Source organism: Lepidochelys kempii, chromosome 5, assembly GCF_965140285.1.
Source record: "Lepidochelys kempii isolate rLepKem1 chromosome 5, rLepKem1.hap1, whole genome shotgun sequence".
In the NCBI taxonomy this organism is placed as follows: Eukaryota; Metazoa; Chordata; order Testudines; family Cheloniidae; genus Lepidochelys; species Lepidochelys kempii.
Window position 1 is genome coordinate 68,622,166 of NC_136384.1, and position 26,273 is coordinate 68,648,438.

The 26,273-nt window shown below is 42.8% G+C and overlaps 1 protein-coding gene across 2 annotated transcripts in view; it reads right to left on the reverse strand.

Moving 5' to 3' along the window:
• The window catches only part of FBXL17 (F-box and leucine rich repeat protein 17), a 485,100-nt gene that overhangs the window by 58,594 nt on the left and 400,233 nt on the right, over positions 1–26,273 (reverse strand). Inside the window, exons 8-9 of one of the 2 annotated variants that reach the window (XR_012158991.2) lie at positions 16,204–19,028; positions 14,611–15,485 (exon numbers count right to left, since the gene is read on the reverse strand). The exons of the other annotated variant lie outside the window; for it this stretch is intronic. The gene's annotated coding sequence lies outside the window, so the exon portion shown is untranslated. Of the gene's footprint in view, positions 1–14,610; positions 15,486–16,203; positions 19,029–26,273 lie in introns of those variants that run through there. 2 annotated transcript variants of the gene reach the window in all.

A 26,273-nucleotide genomic window follows, 5' to 3' on the forward strand; every position in this document is an offset into this window, starting at 1 on the left:
TCACATATCCCTCTCGCCTGCTCAACACCAAGGGTTGGGCAGCTTGGGATGCCAGACAGTGCACACATGACAAGCTATCGGCATTGCCGTGATGGCTCCCTGCTCTGTGTTTCACACAGAACTGGAAAGTTTGGTGGGATAAGAATGACCTGGTCACCCATGTATTCTTCTCCTTGTTCCACTGCCTCCATTGAAGAGGGGCATGGTTGGTTACGAGGAAAAATCTGTGCCCAAGCAGGTAGTAGCACAACGTTTCCGTGGCCCATTTTACGGTGAGGCACTCTCCCTCTCTCCACCACGGAATATTTCTGTTCCCTCGGAAGGAGTTTCCTACTGAGGTAGAGAATTGGGTGTTCCTCCTCCCTGACCATCTGTGATAGGATGGCCCCCATCCCTACTTCTGATGCAACTGTCTACAGGATAAATTCCTTGGTGAAATCTGGCTATTAGTATGGGGTTACTTCAGAGGGCAGCCCGTAAGTCTGTGAACGCTCTCTCTGCTGCATCAGACCATCTCACCAGATCAGATCCATGGGCCTTCACTAGGTCTGTCAGAAGGCTTGCCCTTGTGGCAAAGTGGGGGATAAATCGTCGGAAATACCCACCACATCTAGGAATGCCTAGACTTGTTTCTTGCAATTTGGATGGGGCCAATTTTGGATGGCCTCTAACTTATTCAGTTGGGGTTTTACCAAACCTTTTCCCAAAATGTAGCCAAGATATTTGGCCTCTGTAAACCCTACGGCACACTTGGCAGGGTTTGCTGTAAGGCCAGCTTGCCTGAAGGTATCGAGGACTGCCTCCACCTTCTCTAGGTGGGTTTCCCAGTCTGGGGTATGAATGACCACATTGTCCAGGTAGGCAGCAGCATAATGATTATGAGGGCGTTACAGTTTGTCCATGAGGCACTGGAAGGTAGATGGGGCCCCATGTAGTCCAAGGGAGGACAGTATATTGGAAAAGACCCTTTGGTGTACAGAACACAGTCTTTTCCTTTGTCTCTTCGGCAAGGGGAATCTGCCTGTACCCATTTGTCAAGTCTAGGGTAGTCAAGTACCGGGCATTGCCCAGACGGTCCACTAGTTCATCTATGCAAGGTATGGGGTATGAGTCCAACTGGGATACCTCGTTTAGTCGCCGGAAGTCTTTGCAAAACCTTGTGGTGCCATCAGGTTTGGGCACTAACACGACTGGGCTGGACTACTGTCTGGGGGATTCTTCAATGGTCCCCAACTCCAGCATTTTTTTTACTTCTGCTTTTATTTCCTCCTTTTTGGCTGCTGGCACCCAGTGGGGCCTCATTGTTACTCTGGCCCCCGGTGGTGATGTGTCTCGGTTATTCGACCTGGTTTTGTCGAGAACACATCTTGGTTCCGGAAGATCATCTTAGACACCTCATTCTTCTGGTCTGGCATTAAATCGGGAGACACCCTCACCTGTTCGGAAGGTTTGTTTTCATGGGGTAGGTCTTTCTGGACAGCTGCACATGATTCTTGTGCATGCCAGGGTTTCAGAAGATTGCCATGATATATTTGCTCTTGTTTCTGATGTCCTGGTTGTTGCACCTTGTAATTTACCTCCCCTACGGGTTCAACTATTTCGTAGGGTCCTTGCCACTGGGCCAAAAGTTTACTCTTTGTTGTGGATACCAACACCATTACTCGGTCTCCAGGCTGGAACTGCCAAACTTTGGCTTGGCAACTGTACTGAACTCGTTGGGCCTCTTGCGCCTTCTTTAGGTGTTCCCGCACAATGGGAGTGACCTGTGCTATCCGGTCCCTCATTTGTAACACATGCTCAGTTACATTCTTCCCCTCATTGGGCTCCTCCTCCCAAATTTCCTTGGCTATGTCCAAGATGCTGTGGGGGTGGCATCCATATAATAGCTCAAAGGGAGAAAACCCAGTTGAGGCCTGAGGTATCTCCCGGATGGCAAACATAAGGTATGGTAGTAGATTGTCCCAATCCTTCCCGTCTTGACTTACCACCTTCCTTATCATAGCCTTCAGGGTTCGGTTGAACCTTTCTACCAGCCTATCGGTCTGTGGATGATAGACCAAAGTCCTCAGGGTATGTATGTGGAGAAGGTCACATAGGTCCCTCTTTAGTTTTGACATAAATGGGGTTCCTTGCTCCGTCAGTATCTCCTTTGATAGCCCCACTTTGGCAAAGATCCCCATTAGCTCTTTGGCTATTGTTTTAGAGGCTGTGTTCCGCAAGGGGATGTCTTCTGGATACCAGAGTAACAGCCGTGTTAGTCTGTATTCGCAAAAAGAAAAGGAGTACTTGTGGCACCTTAGAGACTAACCAATTTATTTGAGCATAAGCTTTCGTGAGCTACAGATGAAGTGAGCTGTAGCTCACGAAAGCTCATGCTCAAATAAATTGGTTAGTCTCTAAGGTGCCACAAGTACTCCTTTTCTTCTGGATACCGTGTAGCACAGTCCAGAACGACAATTATATATTGGTGGCCCTGGGTAGACTGTCCCACTAAGTCCATGGCTATTCACTCAAACGGGACCTCTATGATGGGTAGCTGTAACAAAGGTGCCCTCAAGTGGGGACGGGGACTGTGCAGCTGACACTCTGGGCAGGAGGCGCAGTATCTCCGCACTTCTTCATGCACCCCAGGCCAGAAGAACCGTTTTAGGACCATGCCAGGGTCTTTTCTACCCCCAAATGCCCCCCCCCAAAGATAACTATGGGCAAGTTAATACAGCGTTCTGGTGTTTTTGAGGTACTAGAAGCTGCTGTGCCTTCTGCCCCTGTACTGATGCAATCTGGTACAAGAGATTCTTTTCCATTATGAAGTAGGGTCCTGGTCCCTGGGTTTTCCCTTCCACAGGGACCCCATCGATTTCGGTCACCTCCTTCCTAAAGTTGTCGTACCTTGGGTCTTCAGCTTGGTCCCATCCAAAATTTTCTCTCCCGGGGCTAATCTGCCCGTGCTCAAGGGGGCCAGTCTCTGTTGCCTCTCCTGGTTCAGAGACATTAGGATGGGCGTCAGGCTCGGGAGCCTCCTCCTCCGGGGCAGCCTCCTTTCCAGCTACCCTGGTCCGCCTGCCACAAGGGTGACCCTCTGTCTCTGGGCCACGATCTGGGTCCCCAAGGCCTTAGCTGCCTTTCTTTCCCTTTTCATCTTTCTACCCTGCCTGGGAGTAGAGAACAAATCATGGAGATATTTCAGAGAAGATTGGGGGTTGACAAACTACTGCGGATGTCTCACTAACTTCAAGGTTTCCCCCTTTCTCCAATCCCCCTACCGGGAGTAAGTCTCCAAACCCTGGAAAGTCCCTCCCTATGAGCACCGGGTATAGGGGTTTAGGGACTACACCTGCTGCTACCTCAGTGGTGTTCCCCTGGATTTCAATTTTTACTGGAATGGTGGGGTAGTAACTAACTGTCCCATGGACAGGTCACCCCTGTGCGCTTTGCCTGCAGCAGCTGACTACACTTCACAAGCTTCCCTGAAATAAGCGTGATCGCACTCCCAGAATCAACCAGTGCCATGGTCTCTGACCCATTTAGTTTTACTGGTCTAGTGTACATATGCGGGGTTAGTGGATTAAGGAGCATGGGTCTGCCCAGTTCCCCAGGTTACACTGCATAGGCTCCTCGGCATTGGGACACTGTGCAGCTATGTGTCCCCACTCCCTACAGGTGTAACATCTGTATGGGGCCCTAGGCATTCCCCGGTCTCTTGGTTTGGGTAGTTTAGTGACACTATCCTCTTCCTCCTCAGTGCTCCGACGGGCCTTCAGCCCCTCTCTTTTTCCATCTGGGCCCTCCTGGCGGCCCCACTGCCCGAACTCCGGGGCTTGGGGCTGCTAGTTTAACCCAGGGTGCTTCTTCCTTAGCTGGTCGGGTCAGCTCCCTCGCCGTCCTTCGCCTCTCTACCAGTGCGACAACCTCGTTGTAGGTGGAGGGTTCGTTCTGGCTTACCTAGGCACGAAGGTCTGGCGGCAGTGCTCCCATGTACCGGTCAATGATCGGAACCCCTAGTATCTCCTCCGGACTCTGGGACTCAGTTCGTAACTACTTTCATGCGAGATGGATGAGGTCATATAATTGAGACTGCGGGGTTTTGTTTTCCTGGTACCTCCACTCATGATATCGCTGGGCCTGCGCTATGGTCGTTACCCCAGATCTGGACAGGATCTCTGCTTTCAGCTGGGATAGTCTGCCGCAGCCTCTTCAGGCAAATCATAGTAGGCCTTCTGGACCTCCCCACACAGGGACGGGGTGAGGATGCCAGACCACTGTTCTTGGGGCCAAGCCTCCCGCAGGGCTGTCCTCTCAAATGCCAGGAGATATGCCTCTATGTCATTCTCCTGAGTAATTTTCTGCAGCCAATTGCTGGCCCGTATGATCTGCATCCCATCATGGCCACGGTTCAGCTCTGTAAGGGCCTTTACCTAGTTTACAAGTTCCCGCAACATAGCACGCTCTTGAGCAGCCTGGTCCATTAACAAGCGATTGGTCTCCTGCTGCAGCTTCACTGCCTCCTGTTGGGCAGCTGCCTGGATACAGGTAGCCTCCTGCTGGGCAGCCGTGGCTTGTATTAGTGCCCACACTACATCATCCATTGTGGCGGTGGGAATAAAAAAAAAAACCTCTCTCTTTTTTTTTCTAAAAACTCTTTTTTTAAAAAAAAAAAACCACACCCTTCTTCTGCTGCACTGTGCACCTAAATTCCACCCCTGACACCAGCTGTGACAAAGTTCCTCCTCTGCCTTGGTGAGTCCTGCGCTTTTTGGTGGATTTACTCGCCTCAGAGGTTCACGGCAGCCCTCAGTTTGTCTGCTTCTGCTAGAGGCTCAAACCTGCCATTCACTCAGCTAACCTAATCACTGGCCAGCATGGGGGAAATGGAGAACAATCCCCGCAGTCTTTGTGTCCCACCTAGTGGGTCAGGGACAGGCCAGATCCCTTTCCAAATTAGACCTTCCCTTCTGGTGTTTCTCACAGACCAGGTCAACTCCTCCTGTGGACGATCAGGAGTTGGGGGGATGGGGGGAACCCGGGCCCACCCTCTGTACCAGGTTCCAGCCCGGGGCCCTGTGGATAGCAGCTGTCTACAATGTCCCCTGTATTAGCTGCGTGACAGCTTCAATGAAATGAATGAAAAATATAACTGTTGAAAAGTCCCCTTTGGCCGTAGAGCTGATCACAGGGTAACTATATTGAAGTGCTATGCTACAAGAAGTCCTTTTAGTTACATTCATACAATAGCAATAAAATGTCAAAGACTGAAAAATGAAGTTGATTTCCTTCTGCTTTGTGTTCATACTGTTTTATTACAGGGTTGGTCTGGATTAATGAATTACTGGCATAGAGTTTTGAAAATTGTTTTACAAATATACGACTGTATTGGGGCCCAATTCTGCTCCAAAAACCAGTTCCATAGATTCAATTTGCTCTAATGAGAGCAGGATCAGGTTCTTATTTTGGGAGTGGGGGAGAGAAGAAAAGGATGAATAATATCTTCTTTGTCAACAAAAATAAGAAAGATATGCCAGATTTGTGGTGTTGGTCTATAGTATTACCAACCTTAGCACTGTTCTTTTCCCTCTTATAATATGATATCGCAGACAAAACCCACAAGATGCTATTCCACAAAGTTCTTTAAAAGAAAATGATCCTTCAAAAACGTGGGATAAATGTCAACTTACTATAAAATGCAGTTTCTCCTTAAATATTATAAAAGCAAAATTAAAAGCTACAATAATATTTTGATGTGATTATTTCAGGTGTTGTGTATGATATCTGAGTACCCTACTCCTCATGAAATGAAGTGTTTATCAAGTATGATTGTTTTGCCATGTTTTCATTGAGTGCACCATCTTCTGAAGTTCACTGACGTGTGTAACTGAGTATCCTCGTACACTTACAGTATATGACAGAGATAGTCTAGGAGTTACAGAAACACATTCTCATACAGGAAAAATTACTCCCCATTTTTAATTTGTAAATATAATACATAAATAATAGTATCTGGTACTTTGAGCCTGATCCTGAAAGCTTTTACTCATCCAATTAGTCCCACTAAAATGCACACTACTTCCTTTCTTGTTCCCATTTTTCTTATTTATTCCCCTACTTCTGCCATACCCCCTCATTTTACCTCTACCCACAAAAGAAGACCAACAATAAAACATAAAACTAATTATATTGTGTCAGTCCTCACCATGTTCATTTGCCTATGTTACATCACCATATACCACCCCTCATCTGTTCTTGTGTCTTTTAAAATTGTAAGCTCTCAGCAGCAGGGACTGTCGCTTTATCTGTATTAGCACAGCACCCAGCACGATGTGACCACAATCTTCATTGGGGCCTTTGAATGCTACTCTAATATAAATGTTTAATTAGAATAATAACTGACTGAGTAATAAGGGCTTGCAGGGTTGGTCTTTTATGTAATGTCTTTCATCCATGGATTTCAAAACACTTTACAAAGGTGACTTATCTCCATTTTTAACTGGAGAACTGAAGATGTTAAGTGGTTTGGCCAGAGTCAGGAAGAAACTGCAAGTTCCAACTTGCTACCATTTCAGCTAGTCACTAGTCAAGCTACCTCTCTTATATGTGCTAAAACCTTCATACTGTATTTCATTTCCATGAATTATGCTCAGGTTACTAAACATTTTTCACAGCTCTTCATGATTCCTTATTTACTATCACATCATTTTCTTCTGCATGTTTAATTTCAATGTGCTGACATATCAAGTTTTTCCAAAGAAAGCCCCAAAAGCATGGCAGGAATTACAAAATACTGCTTTTTTCTTCAAAGCTGAGCATTGCTGTTTTGCAAGTGTTATCACTCTTTCCATGTAGCAGCATGAATTATACTTTTTTCCACCTACTTATTTTTTTACTGACCTTCTTTGGCATTTAAGTGTAGAAAAGAAAGTATTTCAGGGTTGCATGTGTCACTCTCAGAGATGTGAGGTTCCGATTGCCTGCAGAGGCCATTTAAAAAACCGTTAGTGCTGTCCTGGGAAAAGCATCCCTTGGACATACTCTCTATCTTCCATAACAAAAGAGATTCTAAATAATAATAAGTGTGAGAAAATATTGTTTCTCTTTGACCACTGGTGTAGGAAACCTGGATGTATCATAAAGTCTGGTGAAGAGGGGAAGCATGTAGAGGCAAATAATGGGAAAATAGGACACCTATGGAGCATGTTCAAACTCTAGGGAATAGCTTTTCATTAAGATTAAAAAGGGAAATGAAATGAAATCCTTTCACTAGCTTTGCAGGAAAGTAAGTATACAGTAGCAATCCGTTCCACCCTTGGTTCTAAAACGTTTATTCATTTAAACCTTTATTCACATAAGACAATTATGTTGTATAATTTGCTTTGGGAAGCAGCAAGTTTAACTGATTTTTAAAAGGTTTATTCTTACTATTGCATTTTATCTTTGGGCTTCAGATACTGTAGTTTCACCTTGCAACAATTTTATTTCTTAAAAAGTATTAATATTTACACAAGAATTTAAGAGTCAGAGACTAAAGGATGGAATATCTTTACAAAATAATTTCATCTCTGTTGATCAACAAGACTACAGCAGTTGGATGGAAAGTTCATATTTTCAGAAAATGGATCTCTTCTCACTAACAGGCTGACTGTTTATTCAATATCTGATTTCTACAAGAAGAGCAGAAAGCATTGTAGTTCAATGTACTCCTAATTTTAAAATGACTATGGCATTTCATACTTCATTAAGTTGCATGCCTCCTTCCAATTACACTAATTATTATAACTGCATACAGGTGCTGGTTTCAAATGTGGCATTTCAAAAAAAGTCCTCTAATTTTTTTTCCTACCAACATCTTCAGAGGGCTTCTTGCGCTGGCAAAATTCAGTTATGTGCAGAAACCACAGAATCTCTTTAGTTTTGCTGGACTGAATAATTTGAATCTTGCCTTGTTATGCACTGTCTTTTACAGTCTACCTTTTTGCACATAGTTCAATGGAGGGCAAATAATACAAGGCAATGAAAGGTGAAATTTCTAATATACAGTACCTCAAAGAGTCTTGCCATATCAGTGGTGAAAAGAAACTCAACTGTCAGTATTGAACACTGTGAAGGCTAAAAAGACTCAATACCCAGGGCCTTTAGATACTTTGTTCCTAAACAGCTTATCTTTCTATTTCTTTTCTGAGAATGATGGGAATTCAGAAAGTGTATATCAAATCATTTTATAGTCCCTCATTCCTGTCAGCCACAGCTTTGTGTATTTGACATAAATTATGTGCTGGATAGTTCTTCCTAAAAGCACAAGTGAATTAACTAGTTTGAGTGTTTCAATCAGATAGGTTTACCTTCCAATTTTATGCAGGTCCATCCTGTAAAGAAACACAAATTTTGAGGGTGTCTTTTACTATAATGCAAATGAATCAGGCAGATGCATATAGAGTGCACTTGTTGAGCAGCATGAAGTAATTTGTGCTTTGGACTGACACCTGATACAGGTTTCTTTAAGCAGCTGTTGGATATTTGGGACAAACATCCTGGCTAGTGCAAAAAATGTGGACCATACCTGCAGGACAAACTGTCGGACTCAGAATAACAGTTAAGAAACAGAATCTGATGTCTCATGCATCAACGGGATCTGCTGAGGAATATTTCCAATCATGCTAGGCAGATTGTAAATTTGCAAGACCCACTGGCTTCCTTGGATGGTCTATTTGAGTCTATGACCATAGTGGTTTCAACAGAACACAGTACAGAAATCAGCAAGGACCAAATAAAGGAAAATTATTGTAAAATATTATTATGGACAATGATCTGAAAGTTACATTGGGCTGAGCAAACAGAAACAATTGGATAACAAATCTATCCCAAATCTCATGGGACTCCTGAATTAGAATGTACTGCAGAGGATTCAATATACATTGAGAAAAACTATCATAATGGAAGTTTGGAATGGCAGTAGAAGGTTAGAGGGAAATATGATTCTTACAATTTCAGATGTAACAGATTGCTGCTCTATTTTGATAACAAAAGCAAAGAATGTTCTTATTTGAGTCTAGCTATGCAAAAGGGGAGACTTGAGCCAGTGGTGATTAAAGGAGATTGGAAAGACTGCTTGATTAACCCCTTTTATGGGAGGAAGCTTGAGGGAGGAAAACCCCTGTGAGAATCTCCTTGCACGGGTCCCCAGAATCATTCATTTGGGGGGCTGTTGGGTTTTCCCTGACAAAAAGTGAACTTTATGGGACATCCAGAAACTATGAGAATCCCAGAGAATCTGTGGGAAGGGAGGGCTATTCATGGGGAAGCCCCATGGCTGTGCAGTACCTCTGACATTAAGCTGATGCTCGCTCTTCTCCTGGCAGTGCAGGTTCAGTGGAGCCAAAATGCTCCACTGGAGTCAAACCAACAGTGAAGTGACCAACAGTCTCCAATATAGGTTTAACATTATCTTAAAACATGTTAACCTCTCTTTTTTATAAAATGTAACTGTTTTTTAAAAAATGTTAGGGATCTCCAAAAGTAGATTAATGCCACCACCTATTATCCCCACCCTCACCCCCCAACAAGCTTGTGCTAAGCACAGTTCAGCAACTCAGGAGAATCTGGGTCCACATGTGTGTATTCAAACACATATTTCACTTACTTCAATTGACAAAAGTAAGTTTTACTGCTTTTCACTTCTGACAGCACCCAAGCTGGATTCTTTTCTGGTTCACACATGAACCAAATTATTTAACTAAGGTTGTGCCTATAGGAGAAAATTTGCACTGGTTTAATCCAGTTAAACCAGTGCAAACCTTTAATGTAAATCCACGTAGACCAATTAAGCCCTCACTTAAATTAGTTTAGCTTTATTCAGTAATTTACTAACTCCACCTAAGACCAGGTCTACACTACACACCTATATCGGTATAAGTGTGTTGCTCACGGGTGTGAAAAATCCACATGCCTGAGCGACATAGCTATACTGAGCTAACCCTCCATGTAGACAGTGCTATGTCGATGGGAGAGCTTCTCCCTTCTACACAGCTACCGTTTCTCAGGGAGGTGGATTAACTACACCGATAGAAGAAGCTCTCCCGCCAGCATAGGAGTGTCTTCACTAAAGCAATATAGTGGTGTAGCTACAATGGTGAAGACAAGCCCTAAAACATATTAAATGAGGGTTAAATAGTTTAAAAATATCTAATGAGCGATTCGCCCCATTTAATTGGATTGATTCAAAAATAATTCAGTTAAAGCAGTGTAACTTTTTTTTTTTCAGATAGGCATGGCTTAAATTCCAACTACAGTCCCACTGTATCAAAACAAATTTTTCCCTCGCTTACTCTTGTGCAGCCCCACTGAAGGCAAGTACAGCATTTTGCCTGCAGAAAGCTTGCTCCACAAGCCTGGAAGAACCCAGCTTAACTTTCAGATCCCAGAAGACTTTGCAGGGCTGGCAGAAAAAAACACACCATTTTTTTTATTTGTAGACTGAGGAAATGTAGCATGGAAATAAATCATTGAGACCCAATACAAGTAGAACTCCATAATGCCATTTTTACAAAATTACTTCTCAGAGCAGAAGTACCTTTTACAGAGACAGTGTTAACGGGTCCTCCACAAAGGGATGTTTCTCTTATCTTTCAATGCAATCATCCTGGGAATTTTTACCCATTCCTTCACAGTTTACTTATTCCAAAGCCAACTCTATAGCCAGGGCTGTCCCCTGGTATACCACATTGTAACATGAACCTCTCACCGTATACAGGACTATAAAAAAGTTACCCACTCTCAGATTCTTTTGAGGAAGCTCTGGGAACACAACATCCCTGGCAGCCACACGGTCAGGACTGATTTTAACGTGTATACATTTGCCCATTTAAGATTTTAAAGCAGCATGCAACACCCAGAATACACAGGGTAACCACAATAGGTAATTTCTAATTTCCATTAACTGGGGAGCGAGAATCCCAGAGTAGTCACTAAACTAACTCAGAGGGCAGCTGGTTTAGCCATATTTTCCACTTCAGCTGCTTTTGCTGACTTTCTAGGTGTTTGTTTCTTTTTGATTTGGCAGCTTCTTTTTCCTCTTCATAAAGTTTACTAGTCTCATAGCACAATTCCATGACTCCAGCTGAAAAAGTACTTAAATGTCTCTTTGCCTTTCTGACCACAATTCCACTAGATGTATCAGCTAAGACATTGTTACCGTGGTGTAGGTTTGTATCCCTCCCTGGGCACCTGGGATCATCACCCCAGCAATTTTCCTCAGTCTTTGCTAGCCTAATGTCTGAACTTAGCTTTTCTAGACTTTAAAACTTCATAGCAAATGTACCATTAGGCTAGTGGCTGAATACACCTAAAATTGGAGCCTTAAGAGAAACTTAACTTAATAATATGTTCCAAATTGAACCAGATATTGTATTGCACTTCAGCTTTTATAAGGAAGAAAGAAATAACTCCAGTAAAATAAAAAATCCATTTCTGAAAGAAATTTGGAGTTGTTGAATTTTACTGCTACAGAAAATAAAAAGGCATAACAAAAGTCTATAAAAATATTCTACAGTTTAAGTTGGTCTGATTTTCTGATTTAGTAAGATTAAAACACATATCTCCAATTGTTTTCCTGGAGGAGAGACAGCGGGCAGCTATTTTAAATGATTTTTCACCAAGCAACCTTTTGAAATTCTGAAATATTCGTGCTATTATACTCTTCCCAGTGTTTTTGCTAGAGGCTAAATTATTGTCAAATTGTCAGGAGATCATGTGGTTAGGGTTAATGCTGTGGGCTACTGACTATATCAACCAGTATGAGGGACAGTACTGTAAATGCAGACAACTTCACTGATCCTTTCGCAAGCTTAAAAGTTTAGAATAATAGAATATCAGGGTTGGAAGGGACCTCAGGAGGTCATCTAGTCCAAACCCCTGCTCAAAAGTAGGACCAATCCCCAATTAAATCATCCCAGCCAGGGCTTTGTCAAGCCTGACCTTAAAAACTTCTAAGGAAGGAGATTCTACCACCTCCCTAGGTAACGCATTCCAGTGTTTCACCACCCTCCTAGTGAAAAAGTTTTTCCTAATATCCAACCTAAACCTCCCCCACTGCAACTTGAGACCATTACTCCTTGTCCTGTCTAGAATAGTCTAGAACCATCCTCTCTGGAACCACCTCTCAGGTAGTTGAAAGCAGCTATCAAATCCCCCCTCATTCTTCTCTTTTGCAGACTAAACAATCCCAGTTCCCTCAGCCTCTCCTCATAAGTCATGTGTTCCAGACCCCTAATCATTTTTGTTGACCTTCGCTGGACTCTTTCCAATTTATCCACATCCTTCTTGTAGTGTGGGGCCCAAAACTGGACACAGTACTCCAGATGAGGCCTCACCAATGTCGAATAGAGGGGAACGATCACGTCCCTCGATCTGCTCGCTATGCCCCTACTTATACTTGCCCCTATATACTTCCGTTTAATATATAGGCAGTTTATCAAATTAGAAGTGTACAGAAATTCAGTTTCTAAATGTTTCTAAAACATTATTTTTAATGAGTGCTTTTTCCTCACTGAGGTATTATTATAGAATTTTAAAAATTGCTAGGTAATTGCAGGGGCTCACCAAGGGCAGGCAGGTTTAAGAAACTGCAAGAATTATCTATTGATCCTTAATTTTCTATTACTTTGATATGTAAACAATTACTGATACTTATATGAAATGGAGAACATTTATGCATCCTTTTTTTTAAAAAAAATCTTTCCTCCCCATATTTCCATGCATACTATTTGGATGTTTTGTTTTAATAAAGACCGTGGAGTTAAAAACTGACATTCGCTAACAATGCACTCACACAAACATCTAATGAAATCTTTCACAGGCTTACTGCCTTTCAAAAGAGAGGGATTATCAAAGGGTATGTCTACACTGTGAAATTAGGTCAAATTTACAGAAGTCGATTTTTTAGGAAGCAATTTTATACAGTCGATTGTTTGTGCCCCCACTAAGCGCATCAAGTTGGCAGAGTGCATCCACAGTACCGTGGCTAGTGTCGACTTTTGGAGCATTGCACTGTGGGTAACTAACCCACAGTTCCCGCAGTCTCCGCCACCCGTTGGAATATTGGGTTAAGCTCCCAATGCCTGATGGGGCAAAAACATTGTCGCGGGTGGTTTTGGGTACATGTCATCAGTCGTCTCTCCCTCCGTGAAAGCAATGGCAGACGATTGTTTAGCACCTTTTTTCCGTGCAGACGCCATATTGCTTTCAGCAGACGGTGCAGTAGGACTGCTAACCGTTGTCATCAAACCACCACTTCTGCTGCAACTCTGCTCTCCTGCTCTTGTCTTGATAGCGAATTTCTCCATGTTGGCTGTCATGGGCTCCTGCTTCCGCTGCAACTCTGCTCTCCTGCTCTTATGAATCCACCTCACAGGTCCTCTCGTTGTTCTCTATAAATATCTATTCTCGTTGCATCCGTCATCAGCCACCACTTCCACTGCAACTCTGCTTTCCTGCAGACACCATACCACGGCAAGCCTGGAGTCTGCTCAGATCACCACGGCAGTTATGAGTATTGTAAACACCTTGTGCATTATCCTGCAGTATGTTCAGAACCAGAACCTGCGAAACCAGGCAAGGAGGTAATGGCAGCACAATGACAAGATTGATAAGGACATGGACACAGACTTCTCTCAAAGTACAGGCCCCGGCAATTTGGAAATCCTGGTGGCAATGGGGCAGGCTCATGCCATGGAATGCCGATTCTGGGCCCAGGAAACAAGCACAGACTGGTGGGACCACATAGTGCTGCGGGTCTGGGATGATTCCTAGTGGCTGCGAAACTTTTGCATGCGTAAGGGCACTTTCACGGAACTCTGTGACTTGCTTTCCCCTGCCCTGAACAGGAATACCAAGATGAGAGCAGTCCTCACAGTTCACAAGCGAGTGGTGATAGCCCTGTGGAAGCTTGCAATGCCAGACAGCTACCGGTCAGTTGGGAATCAATTTGGAGTGGGCAAATCTACTGTGGGGGCTGCTGTGATCCAAGTAGCCAACACAATCACTGAGCTACTGCTATCAAGGGTAGTGTCTCTGGGCAATGTGCAGGTCATAGTGGATGGCTCTGCTGCAATGGGACTCCCTAACTGTGGTGGGGCCATAGACGGAACCCATATCCCTATCTTGGGACCGGACCACCCTGGCAGCCAGTATATAAACCGAAAGGGGTACTTTTCAATGGTACTGCAAGCACTGGTGGATCACAAGGGACGTTTCATCAACATCAGCGTGGGATGGCTGGGAAAGGTACATGACGCTCGCATCTTCAGGAACTCTTGTCTGTTTGAAAAGCTGCAGGAAGAGACTTACTTTCCAGACCAGAAAATAACCGTTGGAGACGTTGAAATGCCTATAGTTATCCTTGGGGACCCAGCCTACCCCTTAATGCCATGGCTCATGAAGCCAAACAGAGGCACCCTGAACAGTAGTCAGTAGCTGTTCAACTATAGACTGAGCAAGTGCAGAATGGTGGTAGAATGTGCATTTGGATGTTTAAAAGCACGCTGGCACAGTTTACTGATTCGGTTAGACGTCAGCGAAACAATACTCCCATTGTTATTACTGCTTGCTGTGTGCTCCACAATATCTGTGAGAGTAAGGAGGAGATGTTTATGGCAGAGTGGGAGGTTGAGGCAAATCACCTGGCCGCTAATTATGTGCAGCCAGACATCAGGGCGGTTAGAAGAGCACAGCAGGGTGAGCTGTGCATCAGAGAAGCTTTGAAAGCCAGTTTCATGACTGGCTAGGCTACGGTGTGACAGTTCTGTTTGTTTCTCCTTGATGAAAACCTGCCCCCTTGGTTCACTCTACTTCTCTGTAAGCCAACTGACCTCCCCCTTCGATCACCACTTGCAGAGGCAATAAAGTCATTCTTGTTTCAAATTCATATATTCTTTATTAATTCATCACACAAATAGGGGAATAACTGCCAAGGTAGCCCAGGAGGGGTGGGGGAGGAGTGAAGCACTGGGTAGGGTGGTGGAGGAGGGAAGGACAGGTCCACACTGCACTTCCAAACTTATTGAATGCCAGCCTTCTGTTGCTTGGTCAGTCCTCTGGGGTGGAGTGGTTGGGTGCCTGGAGGGCCCCTCCCCCCCTGCATTCTTGGGCGTCTGGGTGAGGAGGCTATAGAACTTGGGGAGGAGGGCAGTTGGTTACACAGGGGCTGCAGCGGCGGTCTGTGCTCCTGCTGTCTTTTCTGCAGCTCAACCATATGCTGGAGCATATCAGTTTGATCCTCCAGTAGCCTCATCATTGAATCCTGCCTCCTGTCATCACGCTGCCGCCACCTCTGCTGTTGCTCCAGCCATCTGTCCTCGCATTCATTTTGTGCTTTCCTGGACTCTGCCATTTTCTGCCTCCACGCATTCTGCTGAGCTCTTTCAGTGCGGGAGGACTGCATGAGCTCAGAGAACATTTCATCGCAAGTGCGATTTTTTTTGCCTTCTTATCTGTGCTAGCCTCTGGGATGGAGATGATAGGGGGAGTGTTGAAACATTTGCAGCCGTGGGAGGAAAAAAAGGGAGAGTAGTATTTAAAAAGACACATTTCAGAGAACAATGGGTAGACTCTTTCACAGTGAACTAAGCTGTTAACATTACAAAGCACATGTGCTTTTGGTAAAAGGTTGCGTGCCCCCCCCAGTTCTTTGGGATCATCTCTTCACCCCTCCCACTACCGCGTGGCTAACAGCGGGGATGATTTCTTCTCAGCCACAGGCAAACAACCCAGCAGGAACAACCACCTCTGAATGTCCCCTTAATAAAATTCCCCTATTTCAACCAGGTGACCATGAATGATATCACTCTCCTGAGGATAACACAGAGAGATAAAGAACGGATGTTGCTTAAATGCCAGCAAACACCGGGAACATACACTGCCATGCTTTGTTATGCAATGATTCCAGACTACGTGCTACTGGCCTGGCATGGTAAAGTGTCCTACTATGGAGGACGGAATAAGGCTGCCATCCCCAGAAACCTTTTGCAAAGGCTTCAGGAGTAACTCCAGGAGAGCTTCATTGAGATATCCATAGAGGATTTCTGCTCGATCCCTGGACATGTTAACAGACTTTTCCAGTAGTTGTACTGGCCGCAAATGCATCCCAAGTCTTCAGGGCAAATTAATCATTAAACACACTTGCTTTTAAACCATGTATTATGTTTACAAAGGTACACTCACCAGAGGTGCTTTCTCTGCCTTCAAGGTCCGGGAGCCCGCCTTGGGAGGATTGGGAAGGTATTGGTTCCAGGGTGATAAATAGTTCCTGGCTGTCGGGGAGAATGGTTTCATCCTCCTCCTCCTCATCTTCCTCGTCCCCAAAATCCTCATCTCTGTTGTGTGAGACTCCCCCCTTGCAGGAGTCCACATACAGGGTTGGGGTAGTGGTAGGGGCACCACCTAGAATTGCATGCAGCTCATCATAGAAGCAGCATGTCTGGGGGTCTGACCCGGAGCGGCCGTTTGCCTCTTTGGATTTTTGGTAGGCTTGCCTGGGCTCCTTAAGTTTCATGCGGCACTGCTGTGGGTCCCTGTTATACCCTCTGTTCTTCATGCCCTTGGAGATTTTTTCAAATATTTTGGCATTTCATCTTTTGGAACGGAGTTCTGATAGCATGGATTCATCTCATCTCATGGATTCATTCATACAGCGATCAGATCCGGTACCTCCCGTTTGGTCCATGCTGGAGCTCTTTTGCGACTCTGGGACTGCATGGTCACCTGTGCTGATGAGCTCTGCATGATCACCTCTGCTGATGACCTCGCCATGCTGGCCAAACAGGAAATTAAATTAAAAAGTTCCTGGTGCTTTTCCTGTGTACCTGGCTAGTGCATCTGAGTTGAAAGTGCTGTCCAGAGCGGCCACAATGGAGCACTCTGGGATAGCTCCCGGAGGCCAATACCATCGAATTGCATCCACACTACCCCAAATTCGACCTGGTGATGTCGATTTCAGTGCTAATCCCCTCGTTGGGGAGGAGTACAGAAATCAATTTTAAGAGCCCTTTAAGGCAACAAAAATGGCTTCGTCGTGTGGACGGGAGCAGGGCTAAATTGATCTAACACTGCTAAATTTGACCTAAACTCGTAGTGTAGACCAGGGCTCAAAAGGATAAGTATATCTGTTGAAGTAATGTGCCATCTCTATCACAGGTTTTACATCTCTTTAACAGCAAATTTTTTCTAGCATGAATCTTGCATTAATGTTGTTTTCTGTGGCTTTATTTGGGACATACTCAAAATTTGCTTACTGATGAGTATTTTGCTACATTTCTGCTTCTCATTTATTCTAGGAAGAATATCTTTGATCTACTAGAAGGCTGTTCTGAAGTTGCAGTTTTTAAATTTATATTGATATGTCAGGACACTGCTTGGAATGAGACACCTTAAGGGCTGTTATGTGTGAATGACTGAAACCAGGTGCTCAGTTTAGCAGTAAGGGTGGGAAAAAGTGGGCTCAGGGACGACATGGTGACATCCAGAAAGGTTACCGTGAAAGAACCTTGGGTTTTCTGTGCTAGTCTTTAATATTGGATTGAGTATAGCGTGCAACTGTATCACCCTAGGCTGTAATATCATAAGATTTAATTAGTTACACTTGTAGAAAAAAAGACCTCCAAAGAAAATCTGTTAGTGTTTGTTTGTAAAACAAGGAGTGGGGATGGCTGTTGATATACCAAGTGTAAGGTGATTTTCACTACTACAAACTGATGTAACCAAGAAGGAAACATAAGCCACAGGGGAAAGAGGTTATAAATATAGGAGTTAAAGGCAGTCCTGTGGACTTAGTAGCTGATCCACACAAGATGTGGAGATGAGTCTGCTGTGAGGGCTGGGTCCCAATATACGTACCACTTTGGATACAGGGTACATATTTCTTTCACCAGCAACTGAGGACCAGTGAACTATTAACCCAATGTCTTGAATGTTACTAGAGATCCCCAGATTGATTGTTTGGTGACAGGGTTCTGAAGTATTTTGAAAGGACTGAAATGCTGCCTTTCTGCTCAAGCTCTAAAGAGTCCAAGTGACGCACACTACATATTATGGCCACTCCATAAAGACCAAGAAATCATCTCCAAGAGAAGATCAAAGGGGAATGTGTTTATATGTGTGTAAATGTTACGTTGGAATCTTACATGCGAATATACATAATGGCAACAAAGTGGGAAAATCTGTGTAAGGAACACTAGTTGATCTACTGCATATCAGTTTAAAAGTTATTCATATTGCAAATACTATTTACAATATTTTATACTATTTACAATGTTTTCTGTGGGTATTAAATATTTGTTTACTAAGAAACTGTATGGTATTTTCTCTTTGAAGCTGACTGGAAATGATTAACACCTATTGATCAATATTTTAATTTACAATAGCCCTGGAGTTCAACTCTGTGATACTTTCTGAAAAGTCATGAAAAGACAGAACTCTGATATGTTCTTCAGCAAAGAATTAAGGTGCAGTACAGGAAGAAGGTTGCTGTAATAGAGTTATACATAATATTGCCTCAGCATTCCCTTAATCCCATTAAAACTGCAGATTAGTCAGAGTGCCAGGTGGTGGAGCCAGTGAATTTCCTGCAGGTATTCATTTTTCCCCAGGCATGGATAAGAACGAATATATCTTGTTGTAAGCTCTTCAGGGTCTGTAAAACATACTCCTAATGCTATACCAAATAATAAATGAACAAACAACAATAAACATTAGCCCCCCAAATCCCTATCCCTGGGGGCAAAAGCTCAGGAAATTCCATACTGATGCTGCCATAGTTGAATGTAAAGGAAATCCACATGCTCACACTTAAGCATGCCTGTAAAAATGCAGGTTTGTATACAGAAGAAAGTACTTGAGTACTTCCTGATGCTACTGTTTCCATGAAAAAACTGGGGTCAAAAAGTCACAACAGGAGAAAGAATGAGCACAAATAAGGCAGGAAAAATTCTGCTACATGACAGTTCCTGCTGCCTGTCAATTGTGAACACAGGGAGGAGCATGCCAAATTTCTGTACCAAAGACACAAAATAAGAGAAAATGCTTCATGAGTCACATTAAGAAATATAAAGTTATGGAGTCACTACTGAAATTCTATACAGTGTTTTAATAAAAGCGAGAAAAATGTATTCTTTAATGCAGAAAAGCACATTATTATTGACTTGCAACTTAGACATTTTGTGACTCTATTCCAATACACGATATTTTATAAATATATAATTTCTGTCTTCACAAATATCTGGTCTACATTCTACCTTGCAGCTATAGAGAAGCACCTTGCATAACTACCAGTAACAATCAACAGGTGACCAAGGAACTGGGTTTTACAGCTGCTTAGTAGTGATATATTAGTCTAATCTCCAAAGCACTGCCAGGGCAATTCTTTCCCATATGGGTACCCATATGCTATATCACTATTAACATATCCTCTAGCAAACAGCCATATGCTTAGCTTTTATACATGTATAATTTTAAGGCTTCATTATATTTTTATAGCCTTTCTTGCTGGGCTTTTGAAATATCTATAGGCACGTAACAGGATAAGAATAATTAAAGTCATATTGGACACTGTACAGTGCCTTCCGTTGAAGTGCTACACATTTGTGGTCACTCTCAATACTCATTCAGAAGAGCAGGAGAAGTATTTCTCTTGCTTCCTTTTGAGATGCACTTTATAATCTTTTTTCAGTTTCTAAAAACAGTGAGATAGATAGTGCTATGATATTAAAAGGGCATTCAGATTGAAATTCAGTCCAAAAAAACAAGTTTCAGAGTAGCAGCCGTGTTAGTCTGTATCCGCAAAAAGAACAGGAGTACTTGTGGCACCTTAGAGACTAACCAATTTATTTGAGCATAAGCTTTTGTGAGCTACAGCTCACTTCATCGGATGCATGAAGCTGTAGCTCACGAAAGCTTATGCTCAAATAAATTGGTTAGTCTCTAAGATGCCACAAGTCCTCCTGTTCTTTTTGCAGAAAAACAAGGAAATTCACAGGTAAGCCTGCATCTCCATGCAGTCACAGCGTTTTCCCAAAGTACTGCAGGAGCTTTAGAACAGAGAGAGGGCGATCTCGTATGTCAAAATCCCAGCCACCCTGTGATCCCAGGACTGCAGACTCCTCCTCCCTATGTCTTGAGGGTAATGGTGCTGGAAGAGGAATGGACCCCTGAGATATCTCTGCCTGCCCTGCCCCGGGGATTTGGCCTTAAGAGCATATTTACATTTTTTTTTTTTTAGGGATCTGCAGAAGCCCCTCAGGCACAGAATGTCTAGAACAAGAGGGAGAAAACTACGGCTCACTGGCCACATCCGACCCGCCAGCCGATTTAATGTGGCCCTCAAGCTTGTGCTGGGGAGTGGGATCTGGGGCTTGCCCCGCTCCCACACTCCAGTGGGGAGCGGGGTCGAGAGCCACTCCGTGCGGTCAGGGGCTGCTCCACGCGTGTGTACCACAGCTCTGTGCAGCTCCTGGAAACAATAGCATGTCCCTCTTCTGGCTCCTATGCATAGGGGCAGCCAGGAGGCACCGCGTGCTGCCCCTGCAGCTCCCATTGGCTGGGACCATTCATAACCAGCCATATAATTTCCATACCCAGATGTGGCCCTCGGGCCAAAAACTAAACTACACTTACTGGCGTTTTCTAAGTCACATTTTTATTATGGTTGATCCAGCTACACCAGGGGTGGGCAAACTATGGCCCGTGGGCTGGATCTGTCCCCTCAGGGCTTTGGATCTGGCCAGTGGGATTGCCATCCTGGTGGCGCCGTGGGCCCCGCGCCACTCCAGAAAGCAGAAGGCACCACGTCCCTGAGGCCCCTGGGGAAGGGGGGAAGAGGGCTCCACCTGCAGTTCTTGTCTGTGGGTACCTCCCCCGAAACTCCCATTGGCCAGGAACGGGGCACTGTGGTCAATGGGAGCTTCGGGAAAGGTACCCACAGACAAGGGCAGCATGCTCAGCTCTCTGGCCTCATCCCCCATGGGCCGCAGGGACATGGTGCCAGCCGCTTCCTGGAGCGGCACAGCGTGGGGCCAGGGCCAGGGCAGGCAGGCAGGCAGGCAGGCTGCCCTGGCCCCAGTGCGCGCTGCTGCCACCCCGTTGCCGCTCCAGGTAAGTGGTGCCGGGCCGGAGCTCACACCCTGAACCCCTCCTGCACCCCACACCCCAACTTCCTGCCTAGAGCGCTCTGCCTGCACCCCAATCCGCTGCCCTGAGCCCCCTCCCAAACTCTGCACCCCTCCCTGCACCCCAACCCCTTAAGCCCCCCTCCCGCACACCTGCACCACTGCCCTGAGCCCCCTCTTACACTCTGCACCCTTGCTCTGCCCCAGCCCCTTGCCCTGAGCCATTCCTGCACATTCCACCCCCCCCAACCCCTCACTCCATCCTGCACCCCAACCCCCTGCCCAAGCCCTACATTCATGGTTCTGTATGCAATTTCCCCATCCAGATGTGGTCCTCAGGCCAAAAAGTTTGCCCACCCCGAGCTATACTGTGTAACTACAGATCAGTATAATCATTCATAAATATATCTGATTTGCCAGATATTGACTTTGCTAGATTGCCTTTTAAACTTTTCTTTTTTAGTTTTGCAACTGTTTTTCATAATATTAAAATTAATTTTCTCTTGTGAAAGGGACATCTAGTTAGAAACTCTCTTTAACTACATAAGAGTTTATTTTATTGATCAGCAATTATATTTTCCCTGGTGTTTCAATATTATGTCACTAACTGTTTCTTGTTTTGTAGCTTGATTTGTTCCCAAAGGGATCAGAGTAAGTCTCTTTATTTGATGTTTATTTAATTTTCATTTATAAAGAGTTATAATCTCATGAAGATTTGTAGTTGCAATACTTCTTTATTTAGAGATGTTTAACAATTCTCATGGTGGGTGACATACTTAACTGTGCTGAGAAACAATTAAAACACTTTCTTCTGTATCAAAACTTGGATTTTTTTTAAATGTCATAGATATTAACTTCTTGGTTGATTTATATCTTTATTTATCCAATTAGAGAACAAAATAGGCTGGAATATCAATCCTACTAAATCAAAAGCCCAGCTGGCTATCAGAAAATGTGCTTAATTTCCATTGCTGACACAGGGATAAAAAATTATATAAGGTCTAACATAAAATAGATAGGGATAACTTGAACTGATAACTCATGTTTTCTCCCTCAAAAAATTGCAACTGTAGACTACAGTCATGATTTCTAAGTATAACTAATGAATATAAAGGTTTTATATGTAGATAAGTAAAGAGAATTTACTTAATCAATTGATATAAACAACAATTTTTGCACATAGATCACACAGGGAGCTTCAACAGGACTATTAATATCAATAGAGGTTTGCAAAACTGGGTGCCAGGTCAACAAATTAAATATATGCAACCCTGCAGTACAACAACATGCCTGCATATTAATGCTACCAAAGCTAACTTTTCCCATTTCTTTCTGTCTTTTATTTATGATATAGGAGGAGTATTAACTATACTTAAAAAGGTCTATTTTGGGGTTATTATTCTCAGGTCAGTGAGTGGGTATGTAGCCTAATTCATCATTATTTCATTACTCACAGAACTAGAATTTGTGTTATAAATATATTTTATGATTTCAAACATCTTTCTTTTTATCTGTTATGAGAACCACAGAAACCAAATAAAATAATAGCATCAAAACACAAAAATCTACATTAACAACCTAGCTGTTATATTAAAATGACAATTTTCTGATTTAATTCGTAACCTATATTATTTCAACTGACAGAAAAAATATTTATCGAAAATATATTGTCTCTTTTCTTTTTTACATAAATATAATTATATTGAATTTTTCGTTTAAATTTGTGATCAGTCTTCTTTGCACTATGTATTTGATGGTATTTCATTATAAAACTCACTATAAAATGGAAAAAAAAATCACATAATTAGAGCAGCAAAACCAGAAGTGTGCAAACCCTTTGCATTTTACTGTAGGAAGGCTCAAAAAGTAACACAGTCCGTGGCTTTCATTTTGCATGCTTAAAATACAATGTACATAACATAAAGCAAATCTATACTCTTGTCCTGCATGTTTCAATCATGTAACCTTGAAACATGACAACAGCATTCAGCTATACAAAAACAGAGCAGGATTGTTAATTTTTGCATCTCCATCACTGCAAACAATGTTTGTTTGCCCTTTATTGTTTTACATATTATATTATGCTTATAATGTAAATGTCACTAAATACAATCCAGTTTCTAAATGAAATAAACATTACATCTTTTAAATGAAAAGGTAAATTGATTTACCATAGCTGAGGCCAGTACAGAAGTGCCTAAATTGATTTTCTTCCTGATTTACCAGAACAACAGAAGAGTACATCATAAGACCTTTATCATGACATATTACTTTTTGTATCTAAATAGTAATGTTACTGCAGAAAAAATGATAATTCACAGCACTGAAATCTGTCTTCATAACTCTCTGCAGTGAATCATGCTTCTGCATATCCTGTCAAGCATGGGCAACCACAAAGAAGCAAGGGCTAAAACTACCCCAGCAACAAGGGGCACTGTTAGTACTGTAACAACCATATGTGTATCAAACATAATTGAAAAATGTAACTCACGGGAACTAATGGTTTGAGTTTTCCTCTCATCATGTTTTAAGTGCCACAGAGACGAGTCATCTTCCATTCACATGTGGCATAAAACATCACCATGGGCATTGCTTTAAGAAATTCTGCTATTCTAACACTGAGAACAAGACGATGGCTCTTTGTTACAGTAAATTGAAATCTATCCTTCCTGATCTAATATCCTTAGTACATTCAGTGTTTTAATGTTATTGCTATTAGCCTGCATTTTATGTTGTTCCAATCACGTCTAAGTTATAGGGCTTGATTCTGCTCCCATTGACGTCAATGGGAGTTTTTGCAATCACCTTTCATCTTTCTAGAATTCACAATTCTTGCATTTGCCCTGCTTGGAAGCAAAATAATATTTTTCAGGAGGGATGAGGGAGAAAAGGATACAATTTCTATGTGTTGCCACGGAAGACATTTAATCACTTCTCTATACTTTTCATCATTCTAGCCTCTTTATGGATCATTTGGCAAGAAGGATCAATGATATATTTACTACTGGACAGATTGTGCCTGGCCCTTACGGTGTTACACAGGAGGTTCACCTGTAAGAATAGTCCCTGTAATCAGGGGGCTGATTTACCCTGCTCCCCTTGGGGCTCCTCAGTGCCTCAAAATAATAAATTAATAAAAGAGGAGGGCAAGGGCAAGGATTACAAAGACCATTAACACCCCTCTCTCCCTAACCTCTCCATGCCCACAAGCCGGGAGCATAACATTGGGGAACTCGTGGAGTAATTCTGCCCTGCTGATGTACAATTCCTCTGGGAGCATCCCACCGGTAGTGCTGCTCCACACCAGCCCCAAAGAAGGGCTGTGTAATCGAGCTCTGTGTATGTCTTGTCAAATGGTCCACTAACTTCCATTGAGTGGTGCTAAGCAATCAAAAAGGTTTGGTAAAAATTAGAAAAGCATGACTCTGCAAGCTTAATGTGAACCAGAGGCTTTATTGTCTCCCACGATACTGCCCCTTTGCATTATTCTAGAGGCACAAAAGGGTCATAAATTAGTTGGCTTCCCTAAGCTAAAGATTTCCCCAATACGGAGGAACCTTCAATAGGCACAGATCACATTCCACACATCTGACGCTATAACAAATCTTATCATACTAATACTCAGTATTACCACTGGAGTTAACCAATTCCAAAATTCAGTATTTTGCGTTAAAAAAACAAAACAAAAAAATCCCCGCCAGCAGGGAAACTTTTTGACAGGAAAAAAAATCCCAGTTGTGCTGTATGCCAAACCCAAACATACGTATATAGAGTAAAGCATTTCTAAAATTTGAAAAATCAATCATTGCAGTCCCCATATTTCATAAATTATATGAAAGTAGTAACCCTGAGATATAACTTTTACTTTTGACACATTAAATGTATAATCATAATTCATCCATGACTTTGCCATCTGTGGTATTAAAAACCATATCTTATACAGAAAAAAAGATAATATACTACAGTAAGCCAATGCGTTTTTTAAAATTTATCACTGCCATTCATGTAGGACCTCATCTAAAACCATATTGTTACAGTTGTGATCAGCAAGGCACCCACACTGGAGGCCTGTGATTTAAAATGGGGGGTGGGGAGCAGTCAGTAGAGCATTTCTGTAAGGAGCACTTGGCTGTGGAACAGGCTTCCCCCAGTCTAACACAGCCTTTCTATGGATCTTCAGAGCATGCTGAAATGTGTCTATTTACACTGGCTGCTGCAGAGGTTGGTTTTTGAGGGAAATCAGAATTGTGGGGTGAATAGGAGTTTGGTGTTTTGGTAATTTATGGCAAGAGCTTCAAGAGACTTGGATTTATTCTTTGTTTAAATAAATAGGTCAATGAAAGACTTTTCATTGACTTCACTGGATTTTCGATCAGGCCCATGGGTCCTGTAAAAAAACTTCAATAAAAATATACTCACATATGATTATATAGTGTATTAGGAACATATAGCATGTACATCATATATTATACAATATAATTATAGTCCTAAATGAGTGAAGGCCCAGTTACCTCAGAAACTATCACTCCCTCTATCCTACCACACTGCATTTCTCCCAGACTCTTTAGTTAATTTGAGAGAGTCATCATAATCATCTCTGAAATTCACTTCTGCCAGAAGTATATCTAAATCCAAGCCCAGCTATATTCAGTAAACTGCAAGACGCACCACATGGCTTTTCACTCGTGTGGCCCTAGTATTTACTCTACTAGCAAGATTTTCATTATTCTTCTTAATGATATGATGCTGTGTGGGATCATGATTATATTCTTCCTGCATTTGGGAAATATTTTTACTTTAAATCGAAGACACATAAAATGCACTCAGATACCGCCACATTGGTAGCTTATAAATGCTTTTATGTTTTATTTTAAATATAAATGAAATAAATGTATACAATGTATGAAGTATATAGAAAGCAATAAACATGGCAGTTATGGAGCACACATTATACAGTTAATAAGTTTGGGTACTTAAAATATATATTCATGATTTGGTCAGTCAATGGAACAAACTGAGATCCATAGTGTAATGATATGTGGGTTCGGTGGTCTGCTGTCTGCTATCTGTTTGTCAATTACAACATGGAAAACAGGGATGCCAATTGATAAATGGTCATTGTAATTCCAGAAA